Consider the following 21,260-nt stretch of genomic DNA (forward strand, 5'->3'; position numbering starts at 1 on the left):
CAAATGTGCAAAGAATGAGAAATGTTCGGCTAATGACTTGAATTGTGAACTTTTCCTGCTTCGTTGTTTTCACATATGCTAAATATTACTCAAACAGTACATAAAAGATTATTGAAAACGGATAATTAATCGATGTAATGTTCTGATTCTTTCGATTTGTCTGTTTTAGTCAAATCCACTTTGCGTTAGCTACTTTGTCTACTGGAGAAAATGGAATCCCTGATTTTAAGATTACACGTTCATACACGTTCCACTGGAAGAGGTTATATTTCTGATTTTATGACATATATTTTAAATTTTAGCAACACGAACTAGAGCTATTTGACAAACATTAAAATCACTAATTACGACTGTTGTGACAAGAGTCGACAATTTGATGGTTTAACTTTTATTAAAAAACAACATAGTACCGGTTGTGACATTACGTTGAACCCTTAACTTCAGAACTAAACTTACTGAGATTCTTTTATGTATGACAGAGAAACATTGGAAATGTTGAAAGCCACAGTTTAGTTTTAAAATAAATTGCTTTTATCCAAAGTTAGCGTGATATGTGGTACTTTTCTCGCAAACACTCATTCGAGTGTATTTTAGATTATGCAGGATGTCTTCTCTATAATTTGATCAAACAAAGGTTAGGTTTTATAAGGTGATACAATGTAATTAATAAAAAGAAATAACGATAAATTAATAGAAGGCAATGCTCGTTTGTCATTTTAAAGTTTGGGCTTAACGGACGGCAATCCTCATTTATCATCTTAAACTTTATGGCTTATGCTCTTCTTCAGGATAATTTGGTACAAAATACAAGATTCCGGGTTAATTAATGTTACCATCTGTTGCTTTTGTGTTCACTATATATCAACTACTTATTATCACATCAATAATTTTAGTTCTTCTAAGGCCCTTCATTACTTTCAACTTACTCGGGCTGTACTCATTACACCTTATAATTTTAAATCATATGGCATAACTAAACTTTTTTTTTTACATTTTTCCAGTGAAAAGAATCCAGGGACTCAAATATTACAGTAGAGTCAAATCTAAAGTAATATTTATCTTTTCAAGTACTTTGAAGTGAAACATTTCTTGAGTAGAATTGGATATAAATTATCATTAGACTGTACTGTATCCTATTAAAAAGGTGTTAGATACTTACTTCATTTTAAGTGTTTGTTGAGTTTGTAATTGTTGCCCGTGTGGTTTTCTTTGTAGTTATGAATCATATAGGGTGATATAATAGGTTTATAATGCTGAAAATCTTATTTTCATATCCACGGTGGAACAGTACAAGTAGCCCCTTATATTACATTGCTTCATCATAGTTTTCACGTTTCTAATGCAAGTTACGTTTCCTTTTAAAAGCAACTAAGATATAAATAACAAAAACTAAGTTTATTCAAGAAAGTATAAAAGGATTAGTTTAATACACGGCTTCTACAATTGTTAGAAATATATAGCAGCGTTTTGTAGATCATATGTTTGATGTTTGCAGATTGTTTATGTGAGCGTTTTCTTAGTTAAATAGTTGAAGTTTTAGTGAAGTAGACAACCAGGTGAAAATTAATACTATATGGTGGTTTGTTTTTGTTTCGAATTTCACACAAAGCTATACCAGCTATCCGTCCCTCATTTAGCAGTGGAAAACTATGGTGAAGGCAGCTAGTCTTCATTTATCTTGTTACAAGTCGAGTGCCACAACCACCTGATCATGCCGCGCATTACTCTATGGTAAACTAAGCAATGAGATACGATTACCCGAGAGATATATTTGTAATACTACGTTATAAATAATTAAATAAAAGAAGAAACAACCAAACAGGATTTTAATTATAGATATAATTTGATACGTTATTTTGAAAATGTAGTCCAATTAAACGGCGAATTTCATAAACAGTAACGAAATGCGTTTCGGCATTAATCAAGAAGTTTTAACGTTCTAGGGAAATAAAATAATTATATTTAAATAAAAGTCTGTATAGGTGTCAAACCATTGTAACAACAATTAATACAAACAGAGGAGAAAAGTCTGTGAAGGTGTTAAACCGTTGTAACAACAATTAATACAAACAAAGGAGAAAAGTCTGTGAAGGTGTCAAACCATTGTAACAACAATTAATACAAACAAAGAAGAAAAACCTGTGTGGGTGTCAAACCGTTGTTCCAGGAAGCTACGTAACAACAATTAATACAAACAAAGAAGAAAAGTCTGTGTAGGTGTCAAACCGTTGTAACAACAATTAGTACAAAGGAAGGAGAAAAGTCTGTGTAGGTGTCAAACCGTTGTAACAACAATTAGTACAAAGGAAGGAGAAAAGTCTGTGTAGGTGTCAAACCGTTGTAACAACAATTAATACAAACAAAGGAGAAAAGTCTGTGTAGGTGTTAAACCGTGGTAACAACTATTAATACAAACGAAGGAGAAAAGTCTGTGTAGGTGTCAAACCGTTGTAAGAACAATTAATACAAACAAAGGAAAAAAAGAAATTAAAAAAAAATCTCAAGAATTTTTGGCTTATTCATCTCTTGCTGCGATAAGTCTGAAAGGTGATAATACTAAAAATTGGGTTTCGATACCCGTGGTTAGAAAAAGAAGACAGACCTTTGCGTCTTAAACAAAGAAAATCTTATCAAATGTCAATTATTATATTTTGAAAATAATCGTACATTAAGAAATTCAACTTATTTAACATTTCTATTCGTCCGTCTTATTCATAAGGTTTGGATTCATAAACTCAATTTAACAGAATTATGTGATATTTTACTCAAAAATGAGAGCTTTTAGAATTATGGGAACTTTACTGTCTATATTAAAAAAATCAAACCGCTACACATTTGGTCTTCTTTAGTTGTCGCCTTGGCGCAAAGCTAAACAATGAGTAATCTGCACTATTTCCACCGATACCCGGATTTTAGTATTCAAAGACAGTAAATTTACTGCTGATCTTACAGAGAACAATTTTATCTGTATTAACATATCAATAAATGCTTTTATATACTTCCTTTAGAGTAAACATGAACCCTTAATGTCTAACGAGTTCAGAAAACTAAATAAAAGCTCACAAAATTAAAGTTCATTGTGAAAATGATATTTTCCTTAACATTATAATTTCTTTCATTTGAATACCTGCAATTTATGAATAGACAACAATTGAGTGAAAACGGCAAGTCTAAAGGGTTATAATGCTAAAAACTTGTTTTCAATATCCATTGTAGGCACAGCACAGATAGCCCATTACGTAACTTTGTGTTTAATAACAAAAAATACACTTATTTTGTACATATACAATGGAGCGCCGTTAAGCCGCGGTATCTGGGGGATCAACCTGCTTAACCTCGGCTTAAACCTTTGTGGAAAATTGAGGAAGCTACTGGTACATCATCATCAATGGAGTTATTTCTATTGGGTTTGTAGCCAATATTTATACAATTCCACAAAAATATCGGATTATCAAATTAAAAATAATACTTTAATTATTGATCACTTTTTTCACGGATTTACCGCGGATTATCTTTAATGTATGGAGAGATGTGATTCGGTAACAATGGCGGCTTCTATAAAGCTGACATAGAGAGCGGATAAGGTAGATTAACGGTCGATTTCTATTGTAATATATTTTATTTATTTCCCAAATTAAAGCAAATCCTTTTTAAATATCCCCCTGAAGTTATAAAGCCAGGATTAAATTCGTAAGCCGCGTTTTTACACGTTCTTAAATTAGCGGTGACAAGACTTGCTACAGCGGCTTAAGCGATTTCGCGGTTTACTGGTCCGCGGCTTAATGGCGCTACACTGTATTTCTATAAAAATATCTCATTCAGTGTCCGATATTAGGTTTATCGTACATAAATTATTCGAATATTATTGTGATATTTATATTTGTTCCAAGCTGCAGTTTATTATTCATATGCCAATTGTTTCTTTGTTTTGAATTTTGCGCAAAGCTACTCAAGGGCTATCTGCGCTAGCCGTCCCTAATTTAGCAGTGTAAGACTAGAGGAAAAGCAGCTAGTCATCACCACCCACCGCCAACTTTTGAGCTACTCTTTTGTCAACGAATAGTGGGATTGACCTTCACTTTATAAAGTCCCCATGGCTGAAAGGGAAGAGCATGTTTGGTGCGACGAGGTTTCGAACCCGCGACCCTCAGATTACGAGTCGAACGCCTTAACTCACCTGGCCGTGCCGGGCAATAGCAATTGTAAGATGAAGATATTTTTCAGAATATTATTATGCACATTTTGTAAAACGCAGAGTGATTTTCAGACTAAGAAATTTCTTGTAATTGGTAAATTTTGTATGGATGTTAACCAATGATAATTTTGGTTAAACCCATTTTATAAAGTAAAAATATTGGACATATGCGGCAGCCAATGGTTTGACCGCTTATCATCGTTTTTCTTCATGTATGTATATACACACCTCACTGATAAGATGAAATATCAACGAGTAAAATATTATTATTAGTGTTTAGTGTTTGTTCTATTTAAATTATCTAAAGCAGAAACATTTTTTTTTGTTAAACGTCGTATGTAAATCTGTAATCTGGGCCTGTGAGATTGCATTTCATATCTGGGAAAGAAGAATTTGGATGAGAGTGTCTCCAGAATTTTGTTGTTTGGGACATTTTTACAAGGAATTCCTAAGGATGGATTAAGTACACACGATAGGATGAACATCAAATGACAGTTTTGGTAAAGTAATATTGCTTGGACATTCAATCATAATTTTGCAACTTGGGCTGTATGAATAGGAACACTTCCTGTCTAGTTAGGTGGCAACGACATGTAGAATATCTTGCTGGAGAAATGTGATACATAAAGCAGCTGATATTGTCCTTTCTCTCTATAGTTTAATCACATCAGATAAATGTTCAGGTTTTGTTTCCGATGAAATGAAGAGATGGAAAATAATCTGACTGTACCTGCCAGAAGTCAGGGTGCCATCGATTTTATATAAATGTTTAATGCCACTGACATAGATAGAGTCTACGCCAGATGTTGTGTGTGATACTGTTTTCCTTTACATTATTGAAAAAAAAAAACGCTTACTGATTATTGCCACAGAACTTGATTTTTGGTTCATTTGTAAATACCACCCACTTATAGCGTACTCTGGTGCATATTTCATTTTATAGATTTGGTAATCTCCCTCCTGCTTAGCAACGTGTTTTGGAGCTGCTACGCCTCTAATGATGCTACACTTTGCTAAAATACATCTTGCTCTTCTGGAGGTAACGTTAATACCAGTACTTACAGCTAAACCATTGGTAATATCACTACTGGATTGCCGTGTATCACTCAAGGAAGATATCACGAACCACTTAGAATCACTTTTGAAATGTTTGGACTTTTTGCCTCCACTTTCCCTATTATCAACAGAGCTAGTTTCTTTATGTACTCTTTTGAATTTCATACAACTTTCACTGCAGCATGTAATGTTTGTAATCTATATACAACTTGCACATTATTTTCCTTACTATATATCTACTAATCACTAAATCACAAATTGTATCATGCTTATTGAACATTTCATGATTGAAATAAACTACATTAAATCTTCTAAACTAATGATTTAATTATTTGAATTAGATTTATAGTTCTTTTCATTAAGGTATGATAATAAACTAGTAGTAATTAATACAATAATATTACCTCTAGCATAATATTATTGTATTTTTGTTTGTTTAGAAGTAAGCACAAAGCTACACAATGGGCTATCGGTGCTCTGCCTACCACGGTTATCGAAATCTGGTTTTTAGTGTGTAAGTCCGCAGATGTACCACCGTGCCACTGGAGGGCTGATATTATTGTATTAATTATTACTAATTTATTGCTTTAGCATAAGTAAAAGGTAAAACGTAACTGACTGTTATCAGTTTTCATCTTTATTTTTAATAATAATATTATTTTTATTTTTTATTATTAATTTTGAGCTGCTTCAAAACAATGAATAATATGATGTTCTAAGTATCTATTAATGCTCTATTTTTGCATGCTCGACACCAGTTTTTCATATTTAGCTCTACACATTAGTCATGGAAAAGGCATATTTTTGAATCCAAAATTAAGTATTTAAAGAGTTTCATCACTAATACAATGGGTTATAATATAAACAATAATATGATATATATATATATAGTAGAATAACACACAAATAATACTGTATAGAAAAAGTACCGTGAGGGAAGAGCTAAGAGAAATTCGTGGAATATAAGGTTATTTTTCTAAGTAAGTAGAAAAGTTTATTTCACGAAGAATTATGCACAAAGGACATAGATAAGTATTGGAAGCCTGGAAATCTTTAAAAATGATTCAACCATTCATGTGTCATGTCAGTAACTTGATATGAGGAGGAGAGATTTTTTGTTAAGAAGAGTATTCCATCAAACCATTATATAGGCTAGTGCTCAATGCACCGAAATTGTAAAAAAACTTTGAATATAAAAAACAAATATAATACAAAGGATATATGTAAATTTATATATATTGTATGTCACTAAATTCAAACTATGTCTTGTTTTGTTTATTGAATTTTAAAATACTGTGAAGAAGTATGTGAAATGGTTTTGTAACAGGTTAAGACGAGTCACCCACAAAAGAAACCAAACACTGTACACATGTTCTTTTCTTTCTTATGTTCTCTAATGGCAAAAGGGGAAGGAAGTCCGAATTATTAATAATCCAGGAAAATTAAGTTCATTTGACATTTGGCCTTGACATTTTTTTGACTTCAGTGACATCAACAAATTCAGTGATGCCACTTGGTTAACTGTTAAACATTAAACTCTCATATCTGAAAGAGTTTGAGAAGGAATTTCAAATAAGTAAATATTTTTACACAACTTCTGTCAGTTGAAGATAAAATTATCACAATTATGTTGCAATGAGTTAATAAATAACTTACTGGCTTTCTTTGTAAACAATAATATTTTTATTGCCAAAAGGGTAAAATGGTTTTTTAAATGATGTACTGAACATCATGCACTCAAAAAAGTCATGTAAGTTTTGTTCAGTCCTGCCTTCAAATGTTCAGGATATTAAGTTTGTCCATTTCAGATTTAAACAAATTATGTTTTATCCCCGAGCGGCCTTTTAATTATTTAATGACTTACCACATTTCTTCATAAATAGTATTATTATTTTGTATGACAGGAAGTACCTGAATTAGGAAGCACAATGATGCATTTAGCTTGAAATAATGTAGTCATAAAGAGAGAGCTTAGATCTTGTGTAATCGCACAGCCAAACTGTATCTTTTTAATTTTGTCTAAGTAACAGTATAACTTACTAGCAGTATTATCCGGTTTTCGTAAAAAAAAGGAAAACATCATAAGAAGCAATAAACAACCATACTCCCTTTGTTTTGCCTTCCATATTTCGATAGATGATAAAAAATATTTTTTTAATTTATAAAAAAAGAAAAATAACATTAAGTTTGATGTTTGAAAATAAATTACAAACTTGTTTTAAATCAGGACTTCCTTATAAACGATGTTTTTGTTTTTCTTTCACTGGTAAGGATAAATAGGTCCTTTGGAGAATATTTAGATTATCTTATACACGTATGAGTATCCATTTTGGCAAACAGGATAAACCCAACTCTATTTCACACCATACCCCCGTTATCCTTCCTCAAATATTAAAAATTTATGCATAAATTTTATGTAATATAATGTTCAATTTGCTTTGATATATTTTTATGAATATGATATTGCATTTGCATTATTACACTGATGTACTTAGTATACATACTATAAACAAAATGCAATATTGTATTATATATGTAAAAACGGCTCATTTGGGTTGAGAAAATATTTTACCTAGAGGAGCGAACTGTATAATGTATCAAAAGGTATCGACCACTGAAAGGGAAAACGTAGAATAAAATGCATTCACTGACTTTAATGGAAAGTATTATAATGTAAGACTTATTTATTTCACATAGTATATTTATAGCAGAAAGCATAATTTTATTTTATAGGCTACTCCAACTATTTATTTTTTGCACACGACTTTTCATTCTCCGTACATTTGTGTTGTGTGTGAGATTAAATATATGATGTAATAGTAGACGCATAATTAATAAGCCAGAACTAAATCGGTCTATCTATTCTAACGTTAATAAAACAAATACAACTTTTAGGTTGAACCCATCTTCCACTTCATGCAAACGCTCTACTAGTAACGTTGACTAGATTTTAATATCCTTGTACACAGCATAATTTTAGCCTTACTCTTTTTACGCATTCTATTTTATGGCAAAAGGCATAATGTATTTTATAAGCTAGGCTTACTGTTTGCTTTTTCACACACGACAGTATACATTTCTTTTGTGTGTGAAGTATGTCGTATTAGTAGATATATAGTTGACGATCTACAACTAAATAAGCTTATAATGCTGTATTCTAAATTAAATGTTAACTCAAACTTACAAAAATGCCTCAGGTCTGCATAGAATTTATTCGTTAATGTGTATCTTAACGATAAAATTATTAGTTCAGCTAGCAGACGATAGTCGTGTACATCAACGAAAAATTGTGACATGTACAGTGAATGAGGCGAACAAGCAACATAACATTTAAGAATAAAATCCAAAAATTGTCTTTCAATAATTTAATTAATAACCTAACAGCATCATTTTTGAATAATATGTTTGTTTATAAAGTGCACTTCAAGATCTTTTTGAACTTATGTTGATTGTTCAGTTAATATTATCGATAAAGTGTCGAAAAGGACCAGTTTTATGTTAAAACTTACCTTACAACGCTAGAAATCAGATTTCGATACCCGTGACGGGCAGAGCACAAGTAGCCAGGCCAATGAGTAGCTTTGTAGTTACAAGCTTTGTACTACAAACAAAAACTTTTCGAAGTGGCTGCATTTTATTACAATATTTGTAGCCATTTTATCTTTGTGATGCTGATTTGTACATAGATAAACTTTTCAGATAAAGTATTCAAGAGGTCCAATAAACAAAGCTGGTGATAAAAGTGCATCCCATTTTCTGCGACAATGAAGTATAATATCAAAGCTTATTCAAGTATATTTGTTATCAACATCTTATTTTGCCTGTACCAACTCAAGTTAAATTATTTATGACATGTAAACACACACACACACACACACACACACACACACATATAATGTCTTGGCCAAAATGTTTGCACACTGTTTCATGTGGATGTTATTGTCTAAATGCAAATAGAGTGTTTATGTTGAAAGGCTCACCCAACTTTCTTACCCAGATGCTCCACTTTGAAATAATGGATTCATTTCAGTTAAGCAAAAAAAAGTGTTCATCTCTAAAAAATGCTCTCCAGTTAGTAATGAATTTTAATTAATTAAAGTTACAGATAAACAATTAAATGTAAATGTACAATCCATCCAGAGTTTACGAGATAGTAAAATTAAGCAGCTTAAAAGCATTAGCTATCTCTGAGAGTAGTGTAGAAAAATAACAGGATTAATTATACAACCACCTTACAGAGAATGGAAAAAAGAAAAGCATAAGACAATAGACGTTTTATGTATAACTTAAAATGACATTGATAAAAACTGCAGTCAAAAGTTTGTGGAAAATATAAATTCCTTCAATAGGGCCTCAAAAAAGTAAAAAAATGGAACTGTCATAAATGTGGAAGACCTGGCCCCTACATTCAAGACTGTGAAGAATCAACACCCTAAGAATATGTTTCAGGGTCCAAACTTTGCATATGTTAATCAACGCTGGTTCCAAGACTACAACTGTTTGTTTCAATCTGGTGAAAACGGTGGAGACTATCTGAAGAGGTTAATAAAGTAGATAAAGTGATCGACAGAACAATTGAACATAAAAGTTTCAGCAAGGGGAAGTTATCTTCACTGTTGGAGGCTTCTCTACACTACACAATGTGTTGGTAAGTGACATTGAAAAGAGTGCTTTGCATAATGCAAAAATCGCATGAGGAACTTCCAGTGACAAAAAAAGGCTATTTTAATATCACGAGAAAACGAAATACCCATACCAGAAATTATTATCAATAAAGTTACATCATGTGACTAGGAAATAGTAAAATAAAACACCTGAGCGTGTTTTGGGATATTACGTGTTACAAAAACTTCGTGTATCTGATGAATAATTGTGTGATTTGTTTTACACCAGTCATAAAACCTGAGTCAGTTCTGGTTGGAATATTGTAACGTGTCAAGTAATAAAGGTAGTATTTCTAGATTAAAGAATATTGGAAGAAGCCATCTTTGAAACAATATGTAAGAATATGATTTCAAATCTTGATATAAAGATAGGTCACTAGACCCTTTACAACAGCTGCAAAACCACGACTGGGGAAATCTTATTGCTGATTACACGATTTTCACATGGAATACGAAGTTGATTTGTTTCAGTGAACTTCATAACTTAAAATCTGAAAAATACGAATGCCATCATTTGGGCCATTAATACAGCACCCCAGTGGCACAGTAGTATGCCTGCGAACTTAAAACACTAGAAATCGGATTTGAATACCCGTAGTGGGCAGAACACAGATATTCAATTGTGTAACTTTGAATTAATTTGAAACAAACAAGTCATGAATACAGAAAACGGTAGAGTTCGAATAAATTTTAGTAAGAACATTGCAAGATGTGAAGCTTTACCAGTAGTACTTCTACATCAAAGTACTTTAAATGTAGTGACGTTTGAGATAACCTGTTGGAAGTTTGATTAAATGCTAACGTAAAGACAGCTTACCACCCTATTTTAAAAGCTGTGGAGGTCCTAAAGCTGATTATCTTAGATTACTTAATCTACTCATGGAATATCAAGATATTTTGTCTAGTAAACCACATGACTTAGCCTGGAAAGTAAAATATGCCATGAGAATGATATTAGATATTCAATCCCAATAATTTAGTTAGTCAAATGACTTTCAATTGTAAAACATATCGAGGATCTCAATGAAATAGAATCTATGAAAGAAGAAAAAAGTAATAGAATCGAATAGTATTCCTTTGACACCGTCTATTGTTCTTGCAAAAGAGAAAGTCTGATTAGCAAGGTTGTGCATCGCTCACCAAAATAAAAATGAAGTCACAAAGAATGATGCCTATCCATCTCAAAAGAGAGATTCTGTCTTGGATGTTTCATGTGGCTGAAGATTATTTGAAATGTTAGATTTGAAGAGTGGATATCAGAAAGTACAAACTGACGAGAAAAGTAAAGACGTACAACCTTCACTGCAAGAAACAGGTTGTAGAAATTTGTTATGCTACTATATACACTGCTGGCCAAAATCTTAAGGCCAATAAACATAAAGAAAAAATATGTATTTTACATTGTTAAACTTAACCACTTATTTGAGTAGAGTTTCGAAGGATGAAAATAAGAAAAAAGAAAATTACAATAAAAACACTTTTTCAGCATTTAATAGGGAAAATGTGAACACTATGAAATTAGCCTAAATACCAGCTGGTCGGTAGACACGTACGAAATTTAGTTATTTGTGTTCAAACATCAGCGTTGTAAACATCTCCCACTGACATCTCTTGTGTTACATTGGGTAAAAACATGGCAAAGGCTGAAAAGTTGACAGAGTTTGAACGTGGCAGAATTGTCGAGCTGCAAAAGCAATGTCTCTCTCAACGTGCCATTGCTGGTGAGACTGGGCGTAGTAAAACTGCTTTTACAAATTTCTTAAAAGACCCTGAGGGATACGGAAGGAGAATTTCAAGTAGTCGGCCCAAGAAAATTTTGCCGACGTTGAGCAGGAGGATTCGACGGGTTGTCCAGCAAGACACCAGCCCATCGTCGAACCAGATTAAGGCCCTTACGGAAGCAGAATGTAACTCAAGAACAATAAGACGGCATCTACGAGAGAAAGGCTTTGAAAGCCGTAAACGTCTTAAAGGCCACGCCTCTTTCCACGCCACGAAATAGCTCGGTTAAACTTTGTTGAGAAGCACCAAACATGGGAAGTAGAAAAGTGAACGAAGGTTTTGTCCTCTGATGGTTGGTCTAGATGGCTTACAACGTTACTGGCGCGATAAGGATATCCCACCGGATACATTTTATAAACGACACAATGAAGGAGGTTCCATCATAATCTGGGGTGCTTTCTCCTTCCATGGAACAATGGAGCTTCAGGTTATACAGAAGCGCCAAAAAGCAGCTGGCTACATTAATATGTTGGAGAGAGCATCCTCATTGACTGAAGGCCCTCGCTTGTGTGGAAACGACTGGATCTTTCAGCAGGACGATGCTGCAATCCACAATACCTGCAGGTCAAAGGACTTTTTCATGGCAAATAATGTGATTTTTTTGGACCACCAGCGTGTTTGCCTGTACTGAACCCCATTAAAAATGTTTGGGGGTGGACGGCAAGGGAAGTCTATAGAAATGGATGTTAATTTGAAATAATGCGTGACCTTCGTGAAGCCATCTTCAACACTAGGAATAACATTCCAGCCAGCCTTCTGCAAACGCTTATTTCAATCATGCCAAAGCAAATGTTTGAAGTTATTCGAAATGACGGCCGTGCAACTCACTACTGAGACCTCTTTTTGGGCATTTCCTACCCTATTTAGGACTTCTTTTTGGTATGTTCTTAAACTTTTGACCAGCTAGTATTAGGGCTAATTTCACACTGTTCACATTTTCCCTATTAAATGCTAAAAAAGTTTTATTTGTATTTTCCCTTTTCTTATTTTCATCTTTCAAAGCTCTACTCAAATAAGTGGTTGAGTCTGACAACGCAAAATGCATATTTTTTCTGTATGTTCATTGGCGTTAAGATTTTGGTCAGCAATGTATTTATTTATATTTATATTTATATCATTCATATATTAAATCTAAACGATTAATGGTGTGTCCTCTCTGGACTTTACTGGAATATCTTACTCATCTACTTGGATAAGATAATCACACATTAGGAGTACTTTGATAATGCTTGTGAGAGACAAGAAAAAATTCTGGATTAACAGAGAAAACAAAAACATTTAATCTCAATTTCAAAAAGCGTGAGTTTTCCTGGAATGCATAGTAAGTGGAAAGGGAGTGTATATACATACATCCAAGTAAGACTGAATATGTTCAGAAATGGCCATCCCCATAGAATTTATATGAATATATAGGAACTATTTAGCACTTTTCACACTATCTTTGCGTTGTAAATTCATTTTCTGGTATATTTCTTCCTTTACATTAATTACTTGAAGAACTAAATAAGATTTGTTGGACAGCTGATTGTGAGAAAGTCTTCACAAACTTCTCTATTATTATATTCAGCTTTTTTATTCATGTCGAGACGACTTCCAGAATATCATTAAGTTGGTTCCATCAGTAGATTTATCGACCATCTACTTAAAAACAATTCTTAAGTGACAATAAGGGAAAAAGGTCATCACATTTTTCTATGATAAGCTACGTAGAAGTAACCAATGGAAAATATTTTGAGAATGACAGTTTAAGTCTGGTAAACAAGAAAACAAAGGGGTTGTTTTGCTGGTCAGTATTTTGATTCTATTTTGTTTAAATATCTCCCCGTCTGTCTATAAATTTACCTTTTGACCAGCGTTTGCAATAGTAGCAGTGGTACCAGGTTGCTGGTACGGGTACTTTTGCAGCTCTAATCATGTGACTTGTCAGTTAGAAATTCATTTATTTTTCCCAGTGTTTTCTATTGGGATTTTTCCTCTCACATGGAACCAAACTGTCAAACATCTGTAAGTCCCCATAGTATGACAATTATGGAAATGAACGAGATAAAATATGGGCTTTTCATTGGTTACAAAATTAATGATAATTGTCATAAAAATCTATTATCAAATTATAAATAAGAGCATGTCAGATGTGGCCATGGAAAATGGTTTCTAAATGTTTACTGATTGGTCTTTAGCCCCATCAAATTGACGAATACCAAAATATAGCTTCAGAATACTGATGACGAAATTACGTATAGAGAATACTGAGTGTTACATTTCGTAGTTTTTCAGGAGGTGAACAGAAAATCCAGAAGATCTAATGGTTCAAAGACAAATATCCAAATTTACACACTAAGGTAATTTGAGGTTGTTTTTAAATCTTTTATTTTACAACTAAAGCTTAAATTTTATATAATATCAAAAATTGATTTATAATATATGTTTCTATATCAAGTTTGTCACATTCTGTGATAATTAAGTAGTTTATTTAAAGTTTGAACATAACTCACTAAAACGTTGTGACATGCAAAGTTTATCTTGTCCGTATGCTGAAGGTTAATCGCGCACGCACCTACTTAATGTGCAACTTGTCGCGGAGACACATTGACGTTCTCTTCCAGAGCGTAAGACTTACCAGTTTTCCACATTTCATGCTATAACCAATTTTCACACTGAAATTCACTTATCGACTGAAGTATGAACTACAAACTACAACATCAAACATTTATAAATTCTGTGAAAAGCAAAGCTGAAATAACAGAGGAGGTGGTTGGTCAAAACTTCGAAGATGGGACACGTGATGACAGATATTATTTTTAACATATGATATACTATAAACCAGTACTGGTAACGGTACTGGATACCGACTGCAAACCTTGCTCCAGACTAACTTCTAGTTGTCCATCGTTTCTATTTCTCTCTACTTTTTATCGATTTGTTTCTCTATTGCTTTTATTGTCATACAACTGTCATGAATTTCATTATAGTAAGATATAGAGTAGAGAGTAAATAAATATATATTTATTTCCAGATTCAGTAACCCGTGAATTTTGTAATGATGTTGGAATGCAGCAGAATTATAAACGCAAATAACTCTCAGAAAATAAGCCAGAAGATCTGAGTAAAATAAAATGATTGGCAGTCTTAGAGTGAATTGCAAATAATGAAAGAAGTTCATTTTGTCATTTTGATTGATGTCACAGGGAAGTTACGTTGCAACTGGTTATATAAAACAACGCGAAAGGATGGTATAATGGTATAATGAAATGTGTGTTTGTGTTTTTTTTTATAGCAAAGCCACATTGAACTATCAGCTGTGTCCACTGACGGGAATTGACCTCTGATTTTACCGGATATAATGAAATGTGTGGCAGAGAAATCCTACGCAAGGCAAATATATTAAAATACTAAAAAGTGGAAAAGGAGAATTAATTCTGTTAAAGAAATTTTACTAAATGAAAAAAATAGATGTAATTTTTAAGTTAAGTAAAAGGCTACATAATGGGATTGATATTTGTGTTTTACTCACCACGGGTATATCGAAATCCGCAGAGGTACTACTGCGCCACTAGGAGCAAAAATGTAAGTAAAAGTCTGAACATGGGAATAAAACTTGAATCACATAACTAATTGTACAATTAAAAGATACAATTTTAAAGACTGGAAGCCGGAAACATGCATGAAATAGACTACAGTAACAATAACTAATGTGTATGTAAGATTAAACAAAATTTTGACTGACATACAATGGATAAAAGGTCTCTAATCACTAGTGATAACAAACGTTTTACGTCTCAAGGTTTTATTTCTTCTCATTTTCACTATAAACAATTAATAAATACTAGTTATTAGGTTAAGCTTACAACGTGGAAACGAAACATATTATGAAGTTTTCAGAGAGCAGACGATTTTTGTTGCACCTAAAAGTACGTTTTAAAGAAAAAAAGATTGTTGAACTACGGTGGAATGTTGTATTATTATTTATAACATAATCAGTGATGTCGAGAAAACCCACTTGTAGAGAAAAATATATAGGTAAAAACGGCTCGTTTGGATTGAGAAAATTTTTACATATATATTTATAACATAGTTTCTTGTTGTAAAACAAAAAACTACAATAATATGATATCAACCAGACCTAAGGAATCCTATTACTATTTTGTATTCTTCGTTTTGAATAAAACTTATAAGGAAAATTCTAAGTAATTAAGATAACGGTTATTAAATATCTTTGATTGACGCCAATATTTTAGATTGTCGTGGAAATATGCAAAACAGTTAAAATGTAATTTCTGGGAGGATACAAATAACATTCTTTCAAAACATTTCGAAGAAGTTTTATATACGAGTTTTCATAAAATGAAACTATCTGTACCAAATTTATTTTGTTCCTTTTTTAAATTCTTTCATCTTATGAAAGATATAAATAAAATGAGCTTAACAAAGTTAACTTTCGTTTTCGTACACGGAATGTGAACTTTATATATCCAACCGAGAGGCATTCAGCATTTGAAGGATATCCTCCTTGGATAAAATGCAACTTCTAACCAATGGGAATAATAAAAGGCAAATTTTGTATATAATATACGCAGCTAATCTTCTTTATCTGATTAAATACAATCAATGGTTGAAGGTTTAAAGCTCAGAATAAATGAAATGGTCAAATAACTCACGTGGTATTATTACATTTAATCACTACGTTTATGATGTTATTGCTCCAAGGAATTTATAGTCACGTGCATATTTCGTAGAACGTGATACAACATAGTTTATTTTCTGGTTGAATAATCATAGTACTTATATTACTATTCCGTTGAAGAAAAATTCTACAAGAAAAAAACGAGAACAAAATAATGCTAAGCAAGAACACCAACACTCGTTTATTAAACCATACACGTAAGTCATGCACACAGCATAGACGCTAGGGCTGGAAGTCGAAGTGTTCAATTTGTTCAATTCCCGTAAACAGCTATAGCACAACATAACAAATACTAAATCATTCATTCATATTTTAATAATAGTGCTTAATTCTTTCAAACATATGCAAAACCTCACTTTCTACCACGGTGAAGTTTCTTGGAAGTAGTTTATTAGAACTGGGTCAGGCATGGCCAGGTGGTTGAGGCGCTCGATTCGTAATCCGAGGGTTGCGGGTTCGAATTCTGGTCACATAAACATGCTCGCCCTTTCAAGCCGTGGAGATGTTATAATGTGACAGTCAATCCCGCTATTCATTGGTAAAAGAGTAGCCCAAGAGTTGGCGGTTGGTGGTGATGACTAGCTGTCTTCCTTCTAGTCTTACACTGCTAAATTAGGGACAGCTAGCGCAGGTAGCTCTCATGTAGTTTTGCGCGAAATTCAAAACAAAAACAAACCTTTTTAAATTACAGTCATTGTGTCACAATGTATTGTAGCGGATATACTATTATGTATATATTTAATTTTATATCGATGTTTGATTTTGTTAATTATTTATTTAGAAATGGATGAAACTTATATTGTTAAATGTGTATTGCGAAATCCCCGCCCATTCTCTAAATTTGTAAAAGATTTTCGAGTGTAAGAATTAATAGTATATGTTTTATAAAGCATTAGCGTATCTCCAAATATTGTTTTTAACTAAAATTTTTAGAACCTTGACTTAGCATCTATAGATCAAAGCATAGAAAGAATTTTATATTTTTATTGTATACTATAAACCTCGGAAGTTACAACTGTGATTTACTCTTATTGACCGGAAAATTACAGATACCTGACCAGGAACGTTTATAGATTTTGAACATCACAAACTGTTTAACTGCAGTGAATTAAAATAGATGTTAGTATTTCTACAAAAACATTAAATATATTCATCGACGAAGAGTCAGCCTGCAAAGCGAGTGATACCAGCCAGATAGATTTCAAACATTACAAACCGTTTAGCTTCAGTGAATTAAAATCGGATGTTAGTATTTCTACAAGGACATGAAATATATTCATCGGCGAAGAGTCAATCTGTAAAGGGAGTGATACCAGCAAATTTATGGACTAGCTAGTTACCCGTTAAAGTGAACCGTAATAATACCAACTCGAAATTCATTCGCCCATCGTAAACCGTCAATAAAATATTCAGTTCCAGATCAAATGGAAGACTCAGTATTGTTTGTAAGTTTGTAGAATTCTTGTATATAAATAATTGCCTATTACAACTATTTGTACTAACCGTTATTATAACTCGTATTTTTATTTGCATAATAAAATATATTTGTGTTAAGAAAGAAAATTGTGTGCATCAATCTTAGTGGCTTATATCATAACTTCGATACACGTAGCAATTAAATTAACTTTCATAATAAAATTAAAATTCCCGACTATTTGAAATTGTAACACGTAACACTACTTACTGCCCAAAACTTATATACACAATACGCGCAAAACAAAATATTTTTTTTTATAAAATGAGTACTGTCTCAGTAATATAAGTTACTAAAATTTTAAAATATAGTGTATGAACAAAATACAAATTGTGGCGCACATTATTTCTTTTACCCATTTGCCATTAATAACCTGAAGTTCATGTTCAATAATATATTTTTTTTATTCTACGTAAAGTGAAACTAGTTGTGATGAAAATCTTTATTTATGAAGGCTGAGGTAGGGTAACAAAATTTCTTTTTATATACCCTTAGAAGAGCATAATAGTAAAAACCCTTGGGAGGATCTAAACACACACATACGAACAGACAATCATTGAGAATATTATGTAATAATATTAAAGCAGGATTATTAATCTATTAGTAACCATTTCAGTATTTCTCACATTGAAAAATTTATTTCTGGGCTGAATGACTGTAAAAGAGCCGAAATTCGTCATTATTAAATAAATTTACATTAGGAAAAAACAAATCTCTTCATAAATTTGGATTTTATCACATTATTAGACTAACACCGTGCTCATTAAAAGCGACCCCCGCTAGTACAGCGGTATATCTCCGGATTTACAACGCTAAAATCAGGGGTTCGATTCCCCTCGGTGGGTTGAGCAGATAGCCCGATGTGGCTTTGCTATAAGAAAAACACACAAACCCATTCGTTAAAAGCAATGCTTAAGAAATATACAAATTGGCTTCTCAAATTTCGTGTGTTTTATGAAAGGTGGTTTCGATGTTGTATCCGTGCTACATTTAGAGTTGGCGAGGGTTCAGTGTGATGGCGACTAAAAAAGAAAGACCAATAAGTCACTTTGTTATCTTGCTCTCAGTAGTTACATATAATGATGGCATTATTCCAACTTGATTCTCAGAACTTTAGTATATTTGTAAAGATTCTGAAAAAAATATGTTTTACTGCCATCTAATATTTCAGATCTGTTAGCAAGACGTTATTTAATACAACAATTTAAGTACTTTTTAACCAGGTTATTATAAAAATTGTTAATATCCGGCGAAAAAAAAACGACTAATAATAATCTGGTCTAAAGGGTATAGTTTGTTATTTTCTGGGAGTCTTTCAAAAAACTGCAATACCGAAAAATACTAGATTTGTATAGTAAATATAACACTTCAAAAGTTTTTCCAAGGTGTTATATTTTGCATATACACGAGATTGTTTATTGAATCTGATGTGTATACAGACCACATGTTTAAAACATAATATTTTTTCATGGAATGCAACTTTAAGTTCCTGGTAATTAACGATTTACGACAACCAAGTAAAATACGCTTCTAATTAGGCTAGGCGGAAAGCGTTGAATTAAGATGAACTTAAGTTGATTTCTCTATTCAGTCCACTCATCATTTCTAACCACTATCTTCTGACTATAATTATTACTTATTTTGAAGCAAAAGACGCACTTCCTGTTATAAACAGAAATGTTTCAAAATATTTTTAAAAGGATTTACCAAATTCCTGGACGAACCATCTTACGGATAACTCGAGACTATCTTTTACTCGATTATGTAGGAATGTCCCAGTCACGCAATCAAATCGTTAGACTTGGGATTTATAGAACATTGGAGTGAATGTTGTAAACAAATAGTATTTCTAAATAGAAGCCTTATGGTAATGTACCGTGGGAATTGCAAATATAATTGTGGAACAATTACTATTTTATCTTTGCTGATTTTAAGCAACAAGACTAAAAGGAAATTGAAAGTTAGCTCGTGCTGCGTTCAACTATACCTCTAGTCGACTTTGAATTATATCACGTGCTTCTCGTCAAAGAAGGAAAAATAAACCCATTCTTTTAAAACACTAAACAAACATAGACAGAAGAACAATATTATTAAAACGTATACGAAACATCTTGCAGAGTAGAACTCATATTGTGTGCTCTGATATAATGTTAAAACAATTAAGATCTGTTCAGCTCTTGAGAAAACATTGAAATGCACGTGCAGCAACTTGCCTGTATAGTAATTAAAATGAGAGACAAACCATATATTTGAATAATTGATTGATTCAACTATACATTAGCTATTAATTACATTTATGAAATAAAATTTCATTCTGAGTTATATCTTGAAATCATAATATATTAAATATAATAATTTGAATTTATAAAATATAGCTCTAGAAGCTAAACAAAATCTTACTTTTACAAATAACGTAAACTTTAAAAAATATGTTTATTGTTTGTTTACTTCAGATATTAAAGAAATGGTTCTCAAAGACCATTTGTATTAGTTGTTCTTAACTTTAAACTGATACACTGAGCTATTCTAATCCTATAGTGTATGGATTGTTTGGTTTGTTTAGAGTTTCGCGCAAAGCTACCCGAGGGCTACCTGTCACTAATTTAGCAGTGTGAGACGAGAGGAAAGGCAGCTAACCATTACTGCCCACCGTCAACTCTTTAGCTATCCTTTTACCAATGAATAGTGGGATTGACTGTAGCTTTATAACGCTCCCACGGCTGAAAGGATGAGCATATTTGGTGTAAAGGGGATTCGAATCCGCGACCCTCAGATTACAAGTCGAGTTCCTTAAACAATTAGCTATTTTGGGCCTAGTGTATGGAAATGACTGTCCTTTTTATAACTCACCAACGACTACAAAGTACAATGCGCAATTTTACGGAAATTGGATGTGACATGTGAAACTTCGGATAAACATTCCGGAACATTTGCCATTAACCATAATTAACCTCCTCACTATAAAAATATTTGTTCTTATATATCCATCGAAGATGAGAAAGCCTGTTTATACGTTTGTTTTGAATTTCGCGCAAAGCGCGTATTTGTGCTCGCGTTTGCTTTAAGAACGTGCCAGCTACAAATGAAAACGTGCATGTACATCTTTGTTTTTGATAGGTAGTACAGTAACATTCGAAGTGTGCATATATTCATTAAGAAACAGAGAAAAGGTTTCTTTGTCTGTTGAAGAAAAACCACCAATGTTATGAGGTCGTAGTATTATTTAAACTTGTTTGATTTTCTGTCTATCTATTGAAATAAAATACGAGATAATACAGAAATGTTGATGACACTTAAAACCAGTGATTTACCTTTTTTTTAACAAGTATTAATAAAAATGTTGACGTATATTTATGGGTGTGAAAATTCTAGATTCCTGGAATTTATTCAACTCGTGAGTAAGTAGTT

The 21,260-nt window shown here is 32.5% G+C and overlaps 1 protein-coding gene across 2 annotated transcripts in view; it reads right to left on the bottom strand.

The window, feature by feature from the left end:
* Positions 1-21,260, bottom strand: part of LOC143240932 (uncharacterized) — a 109,774-nt gene that overhangs the window by 34,080 nt on the left and 54,434 nt on the right. The gene's annotated exons all lie outside the window — the stretch shown is intronic.

Source organism: Tachypleus tridentatus, chromosome 13 (assembly GCF_004210375.1).
Source record: "Tachypleus tridentatus isolate NWPU-2018 chromosome 13, ASM421037v1, whole genome shotgun sequence".
Taxonomy (NCBI): domain Eukaryota; kingdom Metazoa; phylum Arthropoda; class Merostomata; order Xiphosura; family Limulidae; genus Tachypleus; species Tachypleus tridentatus.